At 43.1% G+C, this 21,994-nt stretch overlaps 2 non-coding genes across 2 annotated transcripts; both read left to right on the top strand.

Moving 5' to 3' along the window:
- Positions 1–202: 202 nt before the first annotated feature.
- Positions 203–276, top strand: trnat-ugu (transfer RNA threonine (anticodon UGU)). Its single transcript has one exon. It is a non-coding gene; the product is annotated as a tRNA-Thr (tRNA).
- A 1,914-nt stretch (positions 277–2,190) lies between these two features.
- Positions 2,191–2,264, top strand: trnat-cgu (transfer RNA threonine (anticodon CGU)). The gene has a single exon. It is a non-coding gene; the product is annotated as a tRNA-Thr (tRNA).
- Positions 2,265–21,994: the final 19,730 nt, after the last annotated feature.

A 21,994-nucleotide genomic window follows, 5' to 3' on the forward strand; every position in this document is an offset into this window, starting at 1 on the left:
CAGGATATCAATTTACAACAGCAGTTTCAACTATGGCTTAGCCAGTCATAACATCTGTCTTGTGAACACGAGATCCTGGGTTCAAATGCCAGTGGTGCCTACCAGACTTATGTAAACAAGTTCATACTTATGCTAATTATATGTTAATTTATTTTCTCCTTTGTGTTTTTCACTTGCACAACACCATATTAAAACAACAACTGGCGCTGTGGCTTAGCTGGTGAAAGTACCTGTTTTGTAAACAGGAGATCCTGGGTTCAAATCCCAGCGGTGCCTAAAAGGCTTTGGCTGATAAGATGTAACCATCCTAGGTTCAAATCCCAGCGGTACCTCACAGGCTTTGGCTGATAAGACATAACCGTAGTGAGTGCTATCTTGCATTATAGCTGACATTTATGCCTTTTAGTTATTCATTGGCAAAACACCAATCTGTTGGTTAAATGGCTTAATAGGACAATGTGCCTATCTTGTGAACAAAACACCAAGCTATTGGTTAAATGGCTTAGTAGGACAATGTGCCTATCTTGTGAACAAAACACCAAACTGTAGGTTAAGAGGCATAGCAGGACAATGTTCCTGTCTTGTAAACTGGAGATCCTAGGTTCAAATTCCAGTGATTGCTAATAGTCTTTTACTTCTAAGTTAGAACTTATGTAAATGCTGACTTGTATTTGTTAGCTGTTATTTGCCCCTTTTTGATTTTCAATTGCAGGATATCAATTTACAACAGCAGTTGCAACTCTGGCTTAGCCAGTCATAACATCTGTCTTGTAAACACGAGATCCTGGGTTCAAATGCCAGTGGTGCCTACCAGACTTTTGTAAACAAGTTCATACTTATGCTAATTATATGTTAATTTATTTTCTCCTTTGTGTTTTTGACTTGCACATCACCACGTAACAACAATAACTGGTGCTGTGGCTTAGATGGTGAAAGCGCCTTTTTTTTAAACAGGAGATCGTGGGTTCAAATCCCAGCAGTGCCTAACAGGCTTTGGTTGATAAGACGTAACCATAGTGTGTGCTATCTTGTTTTATAGCTGACATTTATGCCTTTCAGTTATTCATTGGCAAAGCGCCAATCTGTTGGTTAAGAGGTATAGCAGGAAAATGTGCCTATCTTGTGAACAAAACACAAAGCTGTAGGTTAAGAGGCATAGCAGGACAATGTGCCTGTCTTGTGAACAAAACACCAAGCTGTTGGTTAAGAGGCATAGCAGGACAATGTGCATATCTTGTGAACAAAACACCAAGCTGTAGGTTAAGAGGCATAGCAGGACAATGTGCCTGTCTTGTGAACAAAACACCAAGCTGTTGGTTAAGAGGCATAGCAGGACAATGTGCATATCTTGTGAACAAAACACCATGCTGTAGGTTAAGAGGCATAGCAGGACAATGTGCCTGTCTTGTGAACAAAACACCAAGCTGTTGGTTAAGAGGCATAGCAGGACAATGTGCATATCTTGTGAACAAAACACCAAGCTGTAGGTTAAGAGGCATAGCAGGACAATGTGCCTATCTTGTGAACAAAACACCAAGCTGTAGGTTAAGAGGCATATCAGGACAATGTGCCTATCTTGTGAACAAAACACCATGCTGTAGGTTAAGAGGCATAGCAGGACAATGTGCCTATCTTGTGAACAAAACACCAAGAGTAGGTTAAGAGGCATAGCAGGACAACGTGTCTATCTTGTGAACAAAACACCAAGCTGTTGGTTAACAGGCATAGCAGGACAATGTGACTATCTTGTGAACAAAACACCATGCTGTAGGTTAAGAGAAATAGCTGGACAATGTGCCTATCTTGTGAACAAAACACCAAGCTGTTGGTTAAGAGGCATAGCAGGACAATGTGCCTGTCTTGTAAACTACAGATCCTAGGTTCAAATTCCAGTGATTGCTAATAGTCTTTTACTTCTAAGTTAGAACTTATGTAAATGCTGACTTTTTATTTGTTAGCTGTTTTTGTCCCTTTTTGATTTTCAATCGCAGGATATCAATTTACAACAGCAGTTTCAAGTATGGCTTAGCCAGTCATAACATCTGTCTTGTAAACACGAGATCCTGGGTTCAAATGCCAGTGGTGCCTACCAGACTTTTGTAAACAAGTTCATACTTATGCTAATTACATGTTAATTTATTTTCTCCTTTGTGTTTTTGACTTGCACAACACCATGTAACAACAACAACTGGTGCTGTGGCTTAGCTGGTGAAAGTGCCTGTTTCGTAAACAGGAGATCCTGGGTTTAAATCCCAGCGGTACCTAACAGGCTTTGGTTGATAAGACGTAACTATAGTGTGTGCTGTCTTGTTTTATAGCTGACATTTATGCCTTTTAGTTATTCATTGGCAAAACACCAATCTGTTGGTTAAGTTACTTAGCAGGACAATGTGCCTATCTTGTGAACAAAACACCAAGCTGTAGGTTAAGAGGCATAACAGGACAATGTGCCTGTCTTGTAAACTGGATATCCTAGGTTCAAATTCCAGTGATTGCTAATAGTCTTTTACTTCTAATTTAGAACTTATGTAAATGCTGACTTGTATTTGTTAGCTGTTATTTGCCCCTTTTTGATTTTCAATTGCAGGATATCAATTTACAACAGCAGTTGCAACTCTGGCTTAGCCAGTCATAACATCTGTCTTGTAAACAGGCGATCCTGGGTTCAAATCCCAGTGATGCCTAACAGGCTTTGGCTGATAAGACGTAACCATCCTAGGTTCAAATCCCAGCGGTACCTCACAGGCTTTGGCTGATTAAGACATAACCATAGTGAGTGCTATCTTGCATTATAGCTGACATTTATGCCTTTTAGTTATTCATTGGCAAAACACCAATCTGTTGGTTAATTTACTTAGCAGGACAATGTGCCTATCTTGTGAACAAAACACCAAGCTGTAGGTTAAGAGGCATAGCAGGACAATGTGCCTATCTTGTGAACAAAACACCAAACTGTAGGTTAAGAGGCATAGCATGACAATGTGCCTGTCTTGTAAACTGGAGATCCTAGGTTCAAATTCCAGTGCTTGCAACTGTGGCTTAGCCAGTCATAACATCTGTCTTGTAAACACGAGATCCTGGGTTCAAATGCCAGTGGTGCCTACCAGACGTTTGTAAACAAGTTCATACTTATGCTAATTATATGTTAATTTATTTTCTCCTTTGTGTTTTTGACTTGCACAACACCATGTAACAGCAACAACTGGCGCTGTGGCTTAGCTGGTAAAAGTGTCTGTTTCAGTAAACAGAAGATCTTGGGTTCAAATCCCAGTGGTGCCTAACAAGCTTTGGCTGATAAGACGTAACTATAGTGAGTGCTATCTTGTTTTATAGCTGACATTTATGCCTTTTAGTTATTCATTGGCAAAACACCAATCTGTTGGTTAATTTACTTAGCAGGACAATGTGCCTATCTTGTGAACAAAACACCATGCTGTAGGTTAAGAGGCATAGCAGGACAATGTGACTATCCTGTGAACAAAACACCAAGCTGTAGGTTAAGAGGCATATCAGGACAATGTGCCTAACTTGTGAACAAAACACCAAGCTGTAGGTTAAGAGGCATATCAGGACAATGTGCCTATCTTGTGAACAAAACACCATGCTGTAGGTTAAGAGGCATAGCAGGACAATGTGCCTATCTTGTGAACAAAACACCAAGAGTAGGTTAAGAGGCATAGCAGGACAACGTGTCTATCTTGTGAACAAAACACCAAGCTGTTGGTTAAGAGGCATAGCAGGACAATGTGACTATCTTGTGAACAAAACACCAAGCTGTAGGTTAAGAGAAATAGCTGGACAATGTGCCTATCTTGTGAACAAAACACCAAGCTGTTGGTTAAGAGGCATATCAGGACAATGTGCCTATCTTGTGAACAAAACACCAAGAGTAGGTTAAGAGGCATAGCAGGACAACGTGTCTATCTTGTGAACAAAACACCAAGCTGTTGGTTAAGAGGCATAGCAGGACAATGTGACTATCTTGTGAACAAAACACCATGCTGTAGGTTAAAAGGCATAGCAGGACAATGTGCCTATCTTGTGAACAAAACACCATGCTGTAGGTTAAGAGGCATAGCAGGACAATGTGCCTATCTTGTGATCAAAACACCAAGAGTAGGTTAAGAGGCATAGCAGGACAACGTGTCTATCTTGTGAACAAAACACCAAGCTGTTGGTTAAGAGGCATAGCAGGACAATGTGCCTGTCTTGTAAACTACAGATCCTAGGTTCAAATTCCAGTGATTGCTAATAGTCTTTTACTTCTAAGTTAGAACTTCTGTAAATGCTGACTTGTATTTGTTAGCTGTTATTTGCCCCCTTTTCATTTTCAATTGCAGGATATCAATTTACAACAGCAGTTGCAACTGTGGCTTAGCCAGTCATAACATCTGTCTTGTAAACACGAGATCCTGGGTTCAAATGCCAGTGGTGCCTACCAGACTTTTGTAAACAAGTTCATACTTATGTTAATGCTATGGTAATTTATGTTCTCCTTTGTGTTTTTGACTTGCACAACACCATGTAACAACAACAACCGGAACTGTGGATTAGCTGGTCAAAGTGCCTGTTTTGTAAACAGGAGATCCTGGGTTCAAGTCCCAGTGGTGCCTAACAGGCTTTGGCTGATAAGACGTAACTATAGTGAGTGCTATCTTGTTTTATAGCTGACATTTATGCCTTTTAGTTATTCATTGGCAAAACACCAATCTGTTGGTTAATTTACTTAGCAGGACAATGTGCCTATCTTGTGAACAAAACACCATGCTGTAGGTTAAGAGGCATAGCAGGACAATGTGCCTATCTTGTGAACAAAACACCAAGCTGTAGGTTAAGAGGCATAGCAGGACAATGTGCCTATCTTGTGAACAAAACACAAAGCTGTAGGTTAAGAGGCATAGCAGGACAATGTGCCTGTCTTGTGAACAAAACACCAAGCTGTTGGTTAAGAGGCATAGCAGGACAATGTGCATATCTTGTGAACAAAACTCCAAGCTGTAGGTTAAGAGGCATAGCAGGACAATGTGCCTATCTTGTGAACAAAACACCAAGCTGTTGGTTAAGAGGCATAGCAGGACAATGTGCCTGTCTTGTGAACAAAACACCAAGCTGTTGGTTAAGAGGCATAGCAGGACAATGTGCCTGTCTTGTAAACTGGAGATCCTGGGTTCAAATTCCAGTGATTGCTAATAGTCTTTTACTTCTAAGTTAGAACTTATGTAAATGCTGACTTGTATTTGTTAGCTGTTTTTGTCCCTTTTTGATTTTCAATTGCAGGATATCAATTTACAACAGCAGTTTCAACTATGGCTTAGCCAGTCATAACATCTGTCTTGTAAACACGAGATCCTGGGTTCAAATGCCAGTGGTGCCTACCAGACTGATGTAAACAAGTTTATACTTATGTTAATGCTGTGGTAATTTATTTGCTCCTTTGTGTATTTGACTTGCACAACACCATGTAACAACAACAGCTGGTGCTGTGGCTTAGCTGGTGAAAGTGCCTTTTTTGTAAACAGGAGATCCTGGGTTCAAATATCAGTGGTGCCTAACAGGCTTTAGCCAAGAAACTATAACAGAAATGGTAGCTGTCATTTGCCCGTTTGTGATTTTCACTTGCTCAACATAAGAAGTAACCATAGTGATGACTATCTTGCATTTTATAGCTGACATTTACCCCTTTTTGTTTCTCACTGGCAAAACACAGAGCTGTAAATGCAGTTGGCACAGTTGCTTAGCAGGTCAACTTGCCTGTCTTGTGAACAGGAGATCTTGGGTTTAAACCCTAGTGTTAACTAATAGATTTTTACTTCTAAGTTATAATTATGTGAATGCTGACTTGTATTTGTTAGCTTTTATTTGCCCCTTTGAATTTTTGGCTTGAATGACACTTTGTAATCACAATAGCTGGCACAATTTCTTAGCTGGTGAAAGTGCATTTCTTGTAAACAGGAGGTTTTGGTTTCAAATCCGGCTTTGGCAGACAACATTTAACTGAAGTGAATACTTTTCTGCAATTGATATCTGGCATTTGCCCCTTTTTGTTTTTCAATTTCATGACATCAATTTACAACAGCATTTTGCAATGTGTCTTAAAAAATCACAGCGTCTGCCTTGTAAACATGAATTCCTGGGTTCAAATTCCAGTGGTGCCTAATAGACTTTTGTAAACAAGTTCACACTTTTGTGAATGCTATGTTATGTAATTTGCTCCTTTGTGTTTTTGAATTGCATAACACCGTGTACCAACAACAACTGGTGCTGTGGCTTAGCTGGTGAAAGTGCATATTTTTTGAAACAGGAGGTTTTGGTTTCAAATCTCAGCGGTGCCTGAAGATCATCATAAATGCTATTAATCGGCTGTCTGTGAACATGTCACACTGAACGTTGTAAGAGTGCTGATTTTGCCCTGCGATGAGAGAAATCCTTTAGGATTCCCGAAATTTGTCTCAGAAGGAAGAATCATGGCCAAAATCGTAAAGTGGCCAAGAAATTATAACAGAAGTCTTGCATTTGATAGCTGTCATTTGCCCTTTTGTGTTTTTCACTTGCACGACATCAAGTTTCAACAGCAGTTGGCACTGTCTCTTAACTAGTCACAGTGTAAAAAAGAGCCATTCAAACTATTTGTCCGATGTCGGATTCTCAGTCCACCTACCCACTGGTATGAGGCCAGCGCTGCGAGCACTGAGGGTGATTCGGGGACCACAATGGAACCACCTCCGCCAGGTAAATCCCAGCGGACCTCCCATTCCCCGGCACGCTTTGCTCCGGTTAGGCTTCCGGATGTGTGCTCTGGCTCGTTTTAGGGTGAGTTCGACCTCTTGTTCGGTGCCTGCGAAGGTGATGAGTTCTTGAGCGTAGCACCAGAGACCTGGCTTGTCCATTCGGACACAAAATCTTCGGCTGGGCTTTCCCCTTCGGGTGAGGTCGCCCAGTCACATACTGATGCGGAAATGACGGACGTGCTTTCACGGGCAGCAGTGAGCGTCGGGCTAGAGTGGAACTCTCCGCACTCCCCTGAACCCTCGCACTCAAGGATTAGTATCTGAGTTCGCAAGTCCACCAAGCCAAGGCGCTGAAAGAGCTGCATGAGGGTAGTCCCGCCCTGGGATTGATGCAGGGCGACGAAGGTCACAGCCCATCTCTTGGGCAGGCGATGTCCACCTTTGCTTCAACCTGGTCGAGATGAGAGAGGCTGACAAGGCATGGTTCTTTAACGCCCCATTTCCCAGGCTGGCCTAATCGGCAATACCATCGAGCACTTTGCCCAGCAGTTCTTGGCAGTGAAGCAGCAGATGGAGACCAGAAAGTGGCGTGGCTCAAGACCCTGCACTCCGTCTGCTTGTTGCCAAGAGCGTCTCCCTGCGGCAGCTGCACCAGCTCCGCCTCTAGACCCCACCTGCCGCTACATCCGATGAGATTGTTCCCCTGGTCCCCCTCGCCCAGAGCTTGGACGTGTGGCTTGCGCTTTCCAACCCATCGTGATGGCTGACCCAGACCATCGGACTCAGCTATGAGATGGGCATGGCACCACGGGACACATCGCGTGGCCATCATGCTGATCTGTTGCCACCATTTCAGCCCTTGGAACGACCTTGTATTGCTACAGGCAGGGGTTCCTCTAGAACAGGTCTCCAGGCGCAAGTCCAGGGGCTAAAGGGAGAATGCCGGCTGGCTGTGAGGCGAGCTGCACTATTCCCGAGCTCGGACGGAAGCGAGCGAGCGTGTCGGGGGGCGGGTGGTTTGTGGGGATTTACCCGGTGAAACTGAGCCCATTATTATCCCCATATTGCTTTCATCGCCAGCCAAGTCGTCCTCAATCCCTTTGGGAAGAAGGAGCAACGCGGGGGGTGGCTGAAGTGGCATTCACCTTGAGGAAGGAGAGCCGCGACCGCAACGCTGCCATGGTCATGTTCTCGCAATGAGTACATGAGCCATCCACGAACGCTGCCTCAGTGTGATCGCTGCCCAGGCACAAGAGGCAGCGTCTGTGGCCATCGGTCTTGGAGATAAATCGACCACATCCAGGAACAACACAGGGGCAGAAAGGCATCTTGAAAAACGCCGCTGTGTATTGTTCTTTTGTGAGTGGAAAACTCAAACTCTTTTAGAGAAATCAAAACAATTTTAGGAGGAGAACACTCTTTTAACATTGAAAAGTGCTGTCATGGGAAATCCGATTCCTTTCAGTGAACCAGTTCTTTCATTTCAATGAACTGGTTCAAAAAAATTATTCTCAAGTTCTTTTACATCATTGCATAATGATGTTACTTCACATAATGCTAATACGCCGGCAACATAGAATACACGCTCAAACACATCCAATAAAGCCATAAGCGTATATTGCTGATTACATTTTATTTAATTAAGTTATTATAATAAGAGTGTTTATTGTCATCAGTGTTTCATTCAGTGATCTTACAATACATCCTACATTAAATTATCCAGTACTGATACTGATATACAAAGCAGATTTTATAAAATTCTTAAGCATTTAAAGTGATTAAACTAGTCTTATTTAAGACTTAATTAACATAATTTTTACAGACACCATGATCCAGCTCATAACAAATATAATCTGCATATGCAATACTCAATAGTAAAATTAATTAACTTTTTCGATTGAAACATTTCGCCCCATTCAATTCCTCGGTTCATGTCATAATGTCACAATGTCACAAATTTTCTCATCAGCAGCTCACTGATCAGCAGTTCTCAGTATTATATCCGAAAGAGTCGATTCTCAGATCAGTGTACTGTGAACTGCTGTGAGTGACTCAATGTACTGTTGACTCGAGAGCAGCTGTCCCCAGATCAGTGTACTATTGAATTTGGTGCTGGTTTGAATGTCATCTCGAGGGGGGCACTCTTCACCAACTTTTCACATTTTCCCAACACCTGTGTCAACTTCTTGATTTTCTGTGTGGCTGGATATGCCTGCTTGAACTGACACAACAACAGCTGCAGCCGCTGGTGATTGACATGGGTAGGAGCGCCTCTGGATCTTCGGTGTGATGAGTAATTTTACAACTCCTACAGGAAAAGCGGACGTTTGTACAATTTTACCTCATTCCAGTTTGGATTTATTTCACTCCACATGGCAAAGGCATGATAGGCAGACAGATCTCAAATGTTATAAAAAAAACCCAACACGCAATCTTGCACTGGCTGCTGAAGGCTTATGTGACTTTGTCTAGATTGTCAACTCCTTCTTTGGAGGAATTATAATCCAGGATCATTTCTGGCTTCAATTCCTCTCTTTCACTCAGTGATGCATCTTTATGTATCTTTTTAATCTCAAGAACATTCTATTTTTGGGGAAATATTAATCAACTGTTGCAGTTTCAGAGAAAGCAAATTTTGAGGAATTGAGCATTCTGCAGATTTCAGTATTCCTTTCACAATAGAAACTGATGTGAGTGCAGTAAAGGCCTGGGTGCTGTCTTATACCAGCAGCAGGGGGAGTGTAGGAGATTCATAGCTCATGCCAGTAGGATAATTATCTGTAAAGCAGAAAGGAATGACAGAAATTACAGTAGCATTAAGCTTGAGCTACTGGCCCTCAAGTGGGCTATCTCTGAACAATTCAGTGGTTATCTGCTGGGTTCAAAGTTTGTGGTTATAACAGACAACAACCCTCTCTGCCATCTAAAAATGGCCAAGCAAAGATGGATTGCTCAATTAGCCGTCTTTAAATTTTAGGTGAAATACAGCCTAGGACAGCATAATGCAGCTGCTGCATTATGTATTGAGCACATGCTAAACCTGTTGAAGCAACAATGCTTCTGGGTTGGCATGTATAATGAGGTGGAGCAGTGGATCAAAAAGTGTCAAAGGTGCATCTTAACCAAGATGACACAGTCAAGGATACATCCACCTATAAAGCCTTTTCTGGCTTCAAGGCCCCTTGAAGTAGTAGCAGCAAATTACTAAGCAGAGGAAAATAAACTAACCAGGATTCCCTCAGTAGCTGTGAGGGAAGAGCCCAGCTCCAAATCCGAATAGATTGAAAGAAGCTCATGAAAAAGCCAGGGAATACGCCGAACACTAGGCTGCTGAGAGGCTTGCCCCTTTGAATGACAAGGCCTATTGCCCTGTGATAGATGTGGGTCAGCAGGTACAATTGTGTCACAGACCTTTTGTTAGGAACAAAATACAGGTTTATGGGGTCCTTCTGTATACAGTGTCATAGATGTGCAGTGTACCACACATATTATTGAGCCCCTTGAGTGTGGTCCTAAAAAGAGAGTCCATAGAGTTTACTTGCACCCTTGTGTTAACTCTGTTCCTAAACCAGAGGTGACTGAAACTGAGGGTTATAGTAGATTAGTGTCACTGAATGGCTGGATGTCTGAGTGGTGTCTGAAGAATAGAATAGAATTTATAGACAATTGGAGGAGTTTTTGTGGTAGACCTGACCTGCTAATGAGAGATGGACTCCATCCCTCCAGGCCCAGGTCAAGAAGCAGACAAACTGTTTAATCCAAACATCTGCTAGCTGCCTTGAGACGTCACACAGGTCACATAAACTAGAGACTGTGTCTGTTCCCCGAATTACCAACCACAAAACCCTCACTAAATCATTTAGAAAAATTTGATTAAAGTAAAACTCGAACAAAACAAACAAATTAAAGATAAACATCATATAAAAATAGGGCTACTAAACATTAGATCTCTTTCTACCTAAGCACTAATTGTTAATGAAATGATTACCGATCATAGATTGGATGCGCTCTGTTTGACTGAAACCTGGCTTAAACCGGATGAATATATTAGTTTAAATGTTTCTACTCCCCCAGGTTATTGTTATAAACATGAACCTCGTCTGAAGGGTCGAGGAGGAGGCGTTGCTACAATTTACAGTGAAGTTTTTGATGTTACTCAGAGGACAGGATATAAATGTAAGTCTTTTGAACTAATAATACTTAATGTAAATAAAAAATCTCTGTCACCTTTTGTCCTTGCTACAATGTATAGATCACCTGGGCCTTATTCTGATTTCCTTGGTGAATTTACTAATTTGTGGAAGAATACAAAATTAGAAGTGTTTCGTGGTGCATGGTAGAATAGTGTCTGTAGCAACAGACAGGCACTAAAAGCTGCCAGGTCAGCATATTTGAGTAAACTCATAGAAAATAACCAGAACAATCCTTGGTGTTTATTCAGTACTGTGGCTAAATTGGTTAGGAATAAAGCCTCAACAGAACCAGATATTACGTCGCAGCACAAGCACTTCATGAATTTCTTTGCAGATAAAATTGAAATAATCAGAAATAAAATTGGAGCTATGCAGTCATCTGTCATAGCACCTCAGAAAACAGTGTGTAATAATTTTCCTCACGTGCAACTTCAATCCTTCACTGTCATAGGTTAAGAAGAGCTAACAAAACTAATCGAAACATCAAAAGCCACAACATGTTTGTTAGATCCAATACCAACTAGCCTCTTAAGAGGTATCTCCTAAAATTTCAGAACCTTTTCTTAATATTATTAATTCCTCGCTATCCTTAGGAGATGTCCCAAGAAACTTTAAAATGGCAGTTATCAAACCGTTATTAAGAAGCCACAACTTGATCCTGGAGAACTGGCTAATTATAGACCGATTTCAAATCTCCCGTTTATGTCGAAAATACTATAAAAGGTAGCATCCTCCCAAATATGTTCATTTCTACATAGAAATGGTATATATGAACAATTTCAGTCAGGGTTTAGGCCTGATCCCAGTACAGAGACTGCACTTATCAGAGTTACAAATGACTTGCTCTTATCATCTGACCGTGGCTGCATTTCACTTCTAGTGCTTTTAGATCTTAGTGCTGCATTCGACACGATAGATCATGACATTCTCTTGAATAGGCTAGAGAATTATGTTGGCATCTGTGGAGTTGCATTAGCATGGTTTATTTAGCAGACACTTTTCTATGTAAATGAGGAATTATCAAACCAAACAAAAGTAAAGTATGGAGTGCCACAGGGATCAGTTTTAGGGCTTCTGCTTTTCTCCTTGTATATGCTTCCCCTGGGAGATATTATCAGGAATCGTGGAATAAATTTCCACTGCTATGCCGACGATACCCAACTTTATATTTCTTCAAAACCTGATGAGATTTCACAGTTCTGAAATTAGCAGAGTGTATCAATGAAATAAAAGATTGGATGGCCAGAAATGTCCTTCTACTCAATTCCGACAAAACAGGGGTACTAATTATTGGACCAAAAATCTCTCTAAAAATAAGCCGCTAAAATATAATTTGTCTCTCGATGGATGTACTGTTACATCATCTTCAACAGTGAAGAACTTAGGTGTTATATTTGATACCAATCTGTCCTTTGAAAATCAAATTACCAATGTTTGTAGAACAGCAATCTTCCACCTAAGAAATATTGCTAAATTACAGCACTTTCTCTCTGTTGCTGATGCCGAAAAACGAATTCATGCGTTCATGATCTCAAGACTAGATTATTGTTATGCATTACTGGGAGGATGTCCAGTATGATCAATAAATAATCTTCAGCTGGTTCAAAATGCAGCAGCCAGAGTGCTAACGAGAACCATGAAATATGATCATATTAGCCCCATTTTATCATCGCTACATTGGCTACCTGTTAAATTCCATATTAATGAAAAAATTCTGTTAACTACATACAAAGCTTTGAATGGTCTTGACCCGCAGTACTTAAGTGACCTTCTACCACGTTATATTCCATCACATTCATTATGATCGCAAAGTTCTGGCCTGTTAATAGTTCCTAGAATATAAAAATCCACAAAAGGAGGTAGATCCTTTTCATATTTGGCTCCTAAACTATGGAATAGTCTCCCTAACACTGTTCGAGATGCAGACACACTCCCTCAGTTTAAGTCTAGACTTCAGACTCATCTATTTAGCCACCTAATTTATCCTTCAATGCACAATTAGGCTGCTTTAGTTTGGTCTGCTGGAACCAGAAACCAGAAACATTGATCATGATCTATATCTCTGCAATAAATTGAATGGCATCTTCGCTAATATTATTTTATTTATTTCCCTGTCTCAACCTCGGGACTCCTATCCTGAGGTCACCAGAACCAGCTGGATTCAGCTCCATTCCTGCTTTGTGTTGGATTCCACTGCTACATGTCTCTGAGTGATGTTGACTACATGCAGCCAGTGCCAGCCAAACATGACTTCAGACTATTATGATGGACTTCAGAGGATGAACTGATGCCAACTCCAACCATAAGACACAGGATACTTCATATGCCATTATCTGAACCTTGGATGGACCACACGAACCTCACCAAAATTACCGGCCAGGTTGAACTGCGTTTCACATCCCTGATCTCTGCCTGCATCAGCTCAGTCTATTGATGGACTACACTCTTGAAATTGAATACATAGAATATCAATTGCCAACAAAACCCTTCATCAGTCAATTAACAATGACAATTGCATCTATGTGAACTTCTGCATTTAATATAGGATGGAATTCAAAGACATTAGTCATTAATCGTACAGTTCATACAAAATCTATGTTTAAACCCTGTCCCTTAACACTTACTTAGTTTAATAATTTTAAACCATGACTTTAACTATACATAAGTAATATTTACATTATATTCATGATTTTAGCCAGAGGGTAACTGTTAGATCTTCTGCGTCCCGTCCAGGGGCCAGGCGTGGAGGTTCCAGAAGTCTGGGTGCGGATGCTAGAGCATGCCCCATCCCTGAGAAAGAAGGTCTTTCCTCAAGGGAGTTTGCCAGGGAGGGGCTGTCGCGAGGAGTACGAGGTCCGAAAACCAAGCCTGGGTGGGCCAATAGGGAGCCACTAGAGTGACTTGTTCCTCGTCCTCCCTGACTTTGCACAGCACCTGTGCATGAAGGCTCACTGGGGGAAATGCGTACTTGCGCAGCCCCGTGGGCTAGCTGTGTGCCAGTGCGTCTGCCCCGAGGGGAGCCTCTGTTCAGGCATACCAGAGCGGGCAGTGGGAGGTCTCTTGTGAGGCAAACAGGTCTACCTGAGCCTTGCTGAACCGTTCCCAATTCAGCTGGACCGACTGGGGGTGAAGCCTCCATTCTCCACTGGGCAAGCGTTGTCGTGATAGCGCATCCGCCACCACATTGAGGTTGCCGGGGATGTGAGTGGCGCGCAGCGACTTGTGACTTATGACATGTGGCGGGAGCGTACGCCGCCTTGGTTTATGTAGAAAGTTAGAAAGTTTGGCGGCAGGCGGAGGTGACCATCACACGGTGCGTGCTATGGTGCCATGCTCATCTCGGGACTCGAGTCTGGAGCCAGTGCTGAAGCGGTCTCATATGCATCAACCCCAGCGGCGCGACCACCGCGGAGGACGCCATATGCCCCAGGAGCCTCTGGAAAAGTTTTAAAGGGACCGCAGTGCCTGGCCTGAAGGCGGCGAGGCATAACAGCACTGACTGCGCGTGCTCGTTGGTGAGACGCGCTGACATTGAGACTGAGTCTAACTCCATGCCGAGAAAAGAGATACTCTGAACCAGGGCGAGCTTGCTCTTTTCCCAGTTGACCTGAAGCCCTAAGCGGCTGAGGTGCCTGAGCACCTGGTCCCTGTGGGTGCATAGTAACTCTCGGGAGTGGGCCAGAATGAGCCATTCGTCAAGGTAGTTGAGTATGCAAATGCCAGCTTCTCAGAGCGGGGCAAGGGCTGCCTCTGCGACCTTCGTAAAGACACGAGGGGACAGAGACATGCCGAAGGGGAGGACCTTGCACTGTGTACTGACTGAATGCGAACAGGGATTTGGCATGTTCGCTGTGTACTGCGGTAAATCGGATGCCCCCGAAGGGGGAGGGTGGCTCTGGCAAACTGAATTGCGTAACCGAGTCGGATGGTCCTGGCTAGCAAGCGTGACAGGTTGGGAAGTGAAAGCCACGCATCCAAGCTCCGTGCTAGGGGCACTAACGGGACGATTATTTTTTACGAGCAGGTAGTATGGTGTTGGGAGGCAAAGTTACGTCCCGAGGCTCTAGTGCTGAGAAAAGACTCGAAGCACTTACCTACATCCATGCACCAGGCAGGGGGTGGGTTAGTGACTGAGGAGAAGGTCCGGTGGAGGCGTCCTCTAGACTCGTCAGAACGATTGTGGGTCTGAAGGTGGGGGTCCGCGTCCAGCATTCTGGGACTGTTGAAGTGTGGTGGCAGAGTGCCGTGAGAACGGCATTTGTGGGCCTGGAGACAAAGGAAATAGCTCTTTTATTGAGAATGTGGCAAATGAAATAAATTAAAACAAGGATTCTCCTCCCGGCCATCCACCGGGGACGGAGTGGTCTGCTTACCAGCTCCGGAGCAAAAATCTTGGTCTCTGGGTTGACTGTCTCAGGAGCGCCTGGGAGCCTTCTGGGTCCTTGTGCGCTTCCTGCTGGGCGCTCGATGCAGGGGCTGAAAGCTGGGCCCGGGTTGAGGCGGAGCTGCACGTTTCTTAGCCACAGGAGGACGCCCTCGGCGAGCAGGTTTGCAGCAGGGCAGGATGTGTGAAATTGCCTCCGTCTGCTTTTTCACCACGGAGAACTGCTGGTTGAAGTCCTCGACGGTGTCACCGAAGAGGCCGAACTGGGAGACAGAAGAAGCTGAGGAAGCGTGTCTTGTCTGTCTCGCGCATCATGACCAAGTACAGCCACAGATGACGTTCCTGAACCACAAGTGTGGCCATCGCCTGCCAGAGTGACTGCGCTGTGGCCTTCATGGCCCTGAGGGCGAGGTCGATCGCGGAGCGCAGTTCCTGCAGCATGTCGGGATAAGGTCTACCCTTGTGCAGATTTTTCAGTGCCTTGGCCTGGTGGACTTGCAGGAGGGACATGGCACAGGGCGACCCCTCCAGGTGGCGGCGTTCTCGGGCACAGGTGGATCGTAACCGCCCTATCCACCTGGGGAATCGCCGTGTACCCTTGGGCCACTCCGCCGTCGAGGGTAATGAGAGCGGATGAGCGAGGGGCTCTGTGACTAGTGGAGAGGGGAGGGGGTGTTAGCGGTGTGTAGACCTAAGGAACCAATCATCCAGCCGCGATGGCTGTGGGGAAGACGGAGGGTTCCAGTCCAGCCCCACGCTGGTGGCAGCAAGGGCAAGCATGTCGGACATCTGGACGTCAGCCTCAGCCTGGGCGTGCTGGTCCGAAGGTGGCAGCCCAGACGAGTCATCCGCATCAGATGCCGGACAGCTCTCCAATGCAGCGGCGAGCTCATCCAGCTCGGGTGGCTCCAGAGGGTAGGCAGGCTGGCTGTGAGGCCGCTATTGCCTCGAGCCCAGACGGATGTCAACGAGCGTGCTGGGGGGCTAGTGGTTCGCGGGGTTGTGCCCTGTGAAACCGAGCCCGCTGCCATCCCATATCGCCTCCATCGCAGCCGCGTCATCCTCAATCCCATGGTAAGAAGGAGCGACGCGGGGGTTGCATTGAGAACATGAACCATCCACAAACGCTTCCTCGGTGTGATAGCAGCCCAGACACACCTGCGGCCGTCTGAAGCGGAGAGCACTCTACATAAAAAACTCTACATCATAAAGACGCGTCCTGAAAAGGACGTTCAACGCCGCTGTGTATGGCTTTTTTAGAGGAAAATGCTCTTTTAGAGAAAATCACTCTTTTAACAAACACTCTTTTAGTTTGTGCCAATCCACTCAATCTGAATGGCACACACACCTGGACACAGTATGAATGACCACAGGACTTCACTTCAGCACCTGAATGGGTGACAAATCACACAAGGACAATGATAACACCACTCAGCCACAACAATTTCTGCTCACGGACACAATCTCAGCTGAGCCCTGCCCACAAAGCTCAACACAGACAGACTGTGACATATTAGAACTGCTCCAAGATTCAGCACCCAAGGACGACTTTCTGGAAAACACCCAGGGAAACCAGGACAGCATATTACAGTCTCCGATAACACCAGAGCAACAGCCCCTCTCACCAGACACGTTATCCCTCTCTCCAGCATCTCCACATCTGTGCTTCTCAGAGAAAATGGAAGAACTGGTGTATGCTGGAACCAAACTATCCCACTCTTTTGCTGCAAGCCCCCAGATATCAAGCAAAAAACGGCAGGCCCCTCAACCACCAAAGCCTGCGGGCCCAGCTCGCCTTCCCCCTCCTCCTGTTAGAGCTCTCCGGCCTCTGCCACAACGCCAGGGCTCACACCCTCCTCCATCTACAAAACAAGCGGGAACCCAGTGTGCCTGTATCTTTCTCTATTGATGTTCGATTACATGATAGAATGTCTAAGGCCTTCAAAAGCCGTACAGCAAACCCATCTATTCTGGTGCCTATTACATGCCAAACTAAGATTGCTGTGGGGACAAAAACTGTTAAATTAGCACTTTTAAACATCCGCTCACTTAAAAATAAATCACTTCTAGTCAACGACTTAATAAGCACATACAACTTGGATTTTATGTTTCTAAATGAAACTTGGCTAGAAGACAGCTGTAGTGCAACAGTCCTTAATGAAACATCCCCTCCTAACTTTACTTTTTTGAGTGTCTGCAGAGAAGGTAGGAGAGGTGGGGGTTTAGCTGCTCTATTTAAAGATGTCTATCAATGTAAGCAAATATCATTTGGGAATTACCCGTCTTTCGAATATCTGGTTAGTGTGTTAAAAGGTGCTCCACGCATTTTACTTATCATTATTTACAGGCCTCCAAAATACTCTCCAGCCTTTGCTGAGGACTTTACAGAACTGTTATCAACAATTGCCTCAGAGTTTGACTGTTTTGCCATTGCTGGAGACTTTAACATTCACATAGATAATGCAGAAACCAATATGGCAAAAGAAATCAAAACTGTTTTAAAAACTTTTGATCTGACTCAGCATGTACATGGACCCACACACAATCATGGACACACTCTATATTTACTTATCAGTAAGGGTCTAAACATTTCATTGATTGTTAATAAGGATGTAGCACTGTCTGATCATTTCTGTATTTTCTTTGATATATTGATCTCTCCTGCCATTGAAGCTAGATCTGTGTCTGTCAAGAAGAGATGCTTAAATGAGAACACTAGTGTACTATTTATGAAGGCTATATCTTTAACACCAAGTATATCTGCTGACTCTGTTGATTTTCTCCTTGATTCTTTTAAATCAAAAGTTAAAAGTGTAATTGATGATATTGCTCCTGTGAAAGTCAGGAAGAAGAGTGGCAGACAAAAAGCACCTTGGAGAAACTCAACAGCAGTGCAAAATATGAAAAGACAATGCCGAAAAGCAGCGCGCAAAACTTGTAGTCCATTATAACATCTACAAAGACAGCATCCATGCTTTTAATATGGAACTAGTCAAAGCTAGACAGACTTTCTTCTCGAATATTATAAACAGCAACTTAAACAACACACGCACTCTTTTTGCGACTGTAGATAGACTGACAAACCCCCCAAGCCAGATTCCCAGTGAAATGCTCTCAGACAGCAAGTGCAGTGAGTTTGCTTCTTTCTTCTCTGAAAAAATCAATAATATCAGAAAGGTGATCAGCACATCCTTGAGTTGTGCTGGGGTCAGACAAATCAAACCACAACCTGAGAAAGTAGTTACTATGTCTGATTTCAAAGAAATTGATGGCAAAATTTTGGAAGAAACCGTACAGCACCTTAAAACATCAACCTGCGCCCTTGATGAACTTCCCACATCTTTTTTCAAAAGTGTGTTCAACTGTTTAGAAGCAGATCTCCTAGAAGTGATAAACTCCTCACTTCTTTCTGGGAGTTTTCCAAACTCCCTGAAAACTGCAGTTGTCAAGCCCCTCTTGAAAAAGAGCAATCTGGATAAGACCATATTAAGCAACTATAGACCGATCTCAAATCTTCCTTTCATAGGCAAGATCATTGAAAAAGTTGTCTTCAATCAGCTGAACAAATTCTTGAACTCGAATGGATACTTTGACAATTTTCAATCTGGTTTCCGATCGCATCATAGCACAGAGACAGTGCTCATAAAGATAATAAACGATATTCGCTTAAATACTGATACAGGCAAATTATCAGTACTGGTACTACTCGACCTCAGTGCTGCATTTGACACTGTCGATCACAACATACTTCTTGACAGGCTGTAAAACTGGGTGGGGCTTTATGGGATGGTCCTATAATGGTTCAGGTCATACTTAGAAGGGAGAGGTTATTATGTGAGTATAGGAGACCATAAGTCTGAGTGGACGTCCATGACATGCGGAGTCCCTCAAGGCTCAATTCTTGCGCCATTCCTGTTCAACCTGTATATGCTCCCAATGAGCCAAATAATGAGAAAGAACCAAATTGCTTACCACAGCTATGCAGACGACACACAGATCTACTTAGCCCTATCGCCTAACGATTACAGCCCCATTGACTCCCTGTGCCAATGCATTGAAGTAAACACTTTCTTCAGTTAAACAAAGACAAAACTGTCATTGCGTTTGGAAACAAAAATACCTTGACGCTAGGGGTCAAACAACTAAAAATCAAGTCAGGAATCTTGGTGTGTCTCTAGAGTCAGATCTTAGTTTCAGTAGTCATGTCAAAGCAATAACTAAATCAGCATACTATCATCTGAAAAATATTGCAAGAATTAGATGCTTTGTTTCCAGTCAAGACCTAGAGAAACTTGTGCATGCTTTCATCACCAGCAGGGTGGATTATTGTAATGGACTCCTCACTGGCCTTCCCAAAAGACCATAAGACAGTTGCAGCTCATACAGAACGCTGCTGCCAGGATTCTGAGCAGAACCAGAAAATATGAACATATCACACCAGTCCTCAGGCCTTTACACTGGCTCCCAGTTACATTTAGGATTGATTTTAAAGTATTATTACTGGTATATAAATCACTCAATGGGCTAGGACCTCAATATATTGCAGATATGCTCACTGAATATAAACCCAACAGATCACTCAGATCATTAGGATCACATCAGCTAGAAATACCAAGGGTTCACTCTAAGCAAGGAGAGTCTGCTTTTAGCTTTTATGCCAGCCACAGCTGGAACCAGCTTCCAGAAGAGATCAGATGTGCTCCTACAGTAGTCACATTCAAATCCAGACTCAAAACACATCTGTTTAGCTGTGCATTTACTGAATGAGCACTGTGCAACTGTGTGTCCGACTGTTTGTACTGTATTTTATTTTATATTCTAAACCGTTTCAATTATTCTTATTTTTTTTATTCTTATTTTAATCTCTTCTATGTAAAGCACTTTGAATTACCATTGTGTATGAAATGTGCTAAATAAATAAACTTGCCTTGCCTTTGACCTGTTGAAGCGCCCAGGGGCAAACTGCACTGACGTGCAGAGAAGGAGAAAGCCAGTGAAGTGCGCCGTAGGTCCAACAACAGATCGCTCAGAGGTAAGAGGAACAGGTGTGTGACTCGCAGCTCGCTGCATAAACGACCATCGGCTCCGAAGAAAATTTCTGTATAAAACAGACACATTTCCCCTCCTTTATACCCGTACATCCGGGAGGCGGGACATGCAAATTCTGTCTGCCAACTTCTCATTGGCCTTTTTTCATAGATAAGAGGTATATTCGGTGCCCAAAAGAGACCCCTAGTGTCGCTTCTTTGACACAACGTCGAAGTGAGCGACAGACAGGGAATATGTGTTCTATTGAGATGCTGTTAAAGAAGTGAAAAATATGTATTTAGTCATGGGGAACAATTACTCACAGATGAACACTCACAGGTTAACTATAAGAATAACAAATTAGAAGCAGGTTTAAACTGGCTAGAAGGCTATTTGGACCAAACCGTTGTCTTTATTACCCTGTTGAAAAAACAACCTTGTCTAGAGACATTTTCAGTGTGCATATATACTTTTTTATTCAAAGCACCTGATCTTGCTGGGAGTGTGCAATGACAATATTTATTTGATTATTATCTTTTCCATAAAGTCTTAATATAGCCATCTTTTATTACTTGACTTGTAATGATGGATCACTAATGCAAAAAAAGCAGCTCACAAAACAATTGCTTACAATTTGATCTTTCATTACTAACTCTAAATGCACAAAATCTAAGTTTTTTTTCCTGTTCATCAAATGGAATATTTGTATTTATTTATTTATTTAAATTCAACTGGTGAAAGGTTTTAATTTATCTGCCATTGAAGAGCAAATTGAAAATTGTATGTTGTCATACCACACAAATTTACCAGAGCCCCAGTTGCTTCCATTTCTCATGACAAGAACGAGAGGTTGTATTTTGAGGGCATCATGGCCAACGCTGTAGCAAAAAAAAAAAATTTATTAAATCAAGAAGGGTAATCTATGGATCTGTGAAAGAGAATAAATAAAGTTATACAGGTTTCTGCCACACGTATCACCATTTCACTTTACAGCATAATAAAATTTGCACTCACTGGTTGGGTTTCAAGATAACGTTGCAACTAAAGCTTTTACGATCATCTTAACTAATGTCGCTCGTTATTTTATGATGAGCCTGTTTCCCAAACCAGCACGTAGATTGCTCATTATAAAGTTGAAATTAAGTGCTTCATTATGGGATCCGTCGGGTCCAAAAGTGCTGATCACTTTGGCAAATATGTCCAGAGTTTGTCTTCTCAACATGAAAATAATGTGGAAATACTAACAAACATGGAAGTTGTTAGTATAAAAGCGGGCGTGCAAAGAATTTTCTTCCTTCAAGACAGCTATTTATATCTTGTCTAGAAGCCTTCTACTACTTTGCTGTTGAAATGTATGAGTCAGTGGGTGGGATCTTCATGGCAACAAGAAGACTCTCTGCTCCCCTGCAGTGTTCCGGCAAACATTTACTCCTCCTTGACGCTTCGCTGGTGAACGGGCCACTTCAGCATCCTGATTCCCCACAGCGCTTTGGCAGGAGTTTGGTATCCTTAGAAGCTACTGTGATATTGTATATATATATATTACTCAAGGATAAGGTGTTGGAGTGATGACTGCTGTCTAGATTTGATCAAAAATGACTTTTTTCAAATAGTTGGTTTGTAGGTGTAGGTGCTGTTTTTTTTACATCAGTAATGTCCTG

Source organism: Xyrauchen texanus, chromosome 38 (assembly GCF_025860055.1).
Source record: "Xyrauchen texanus isolate HMW12.3.18 chromosome 38, RBS_HiC_50CHRs, whole genome shotgun sequence".
NCBI classification, from domain to species: domain Eukaryota; kingdom Metazoa; phylum Chordata; class Actinopteri; order Cypriniformes; family Catostomidae; genus Xyrauchen; species Xyrauchen texanus.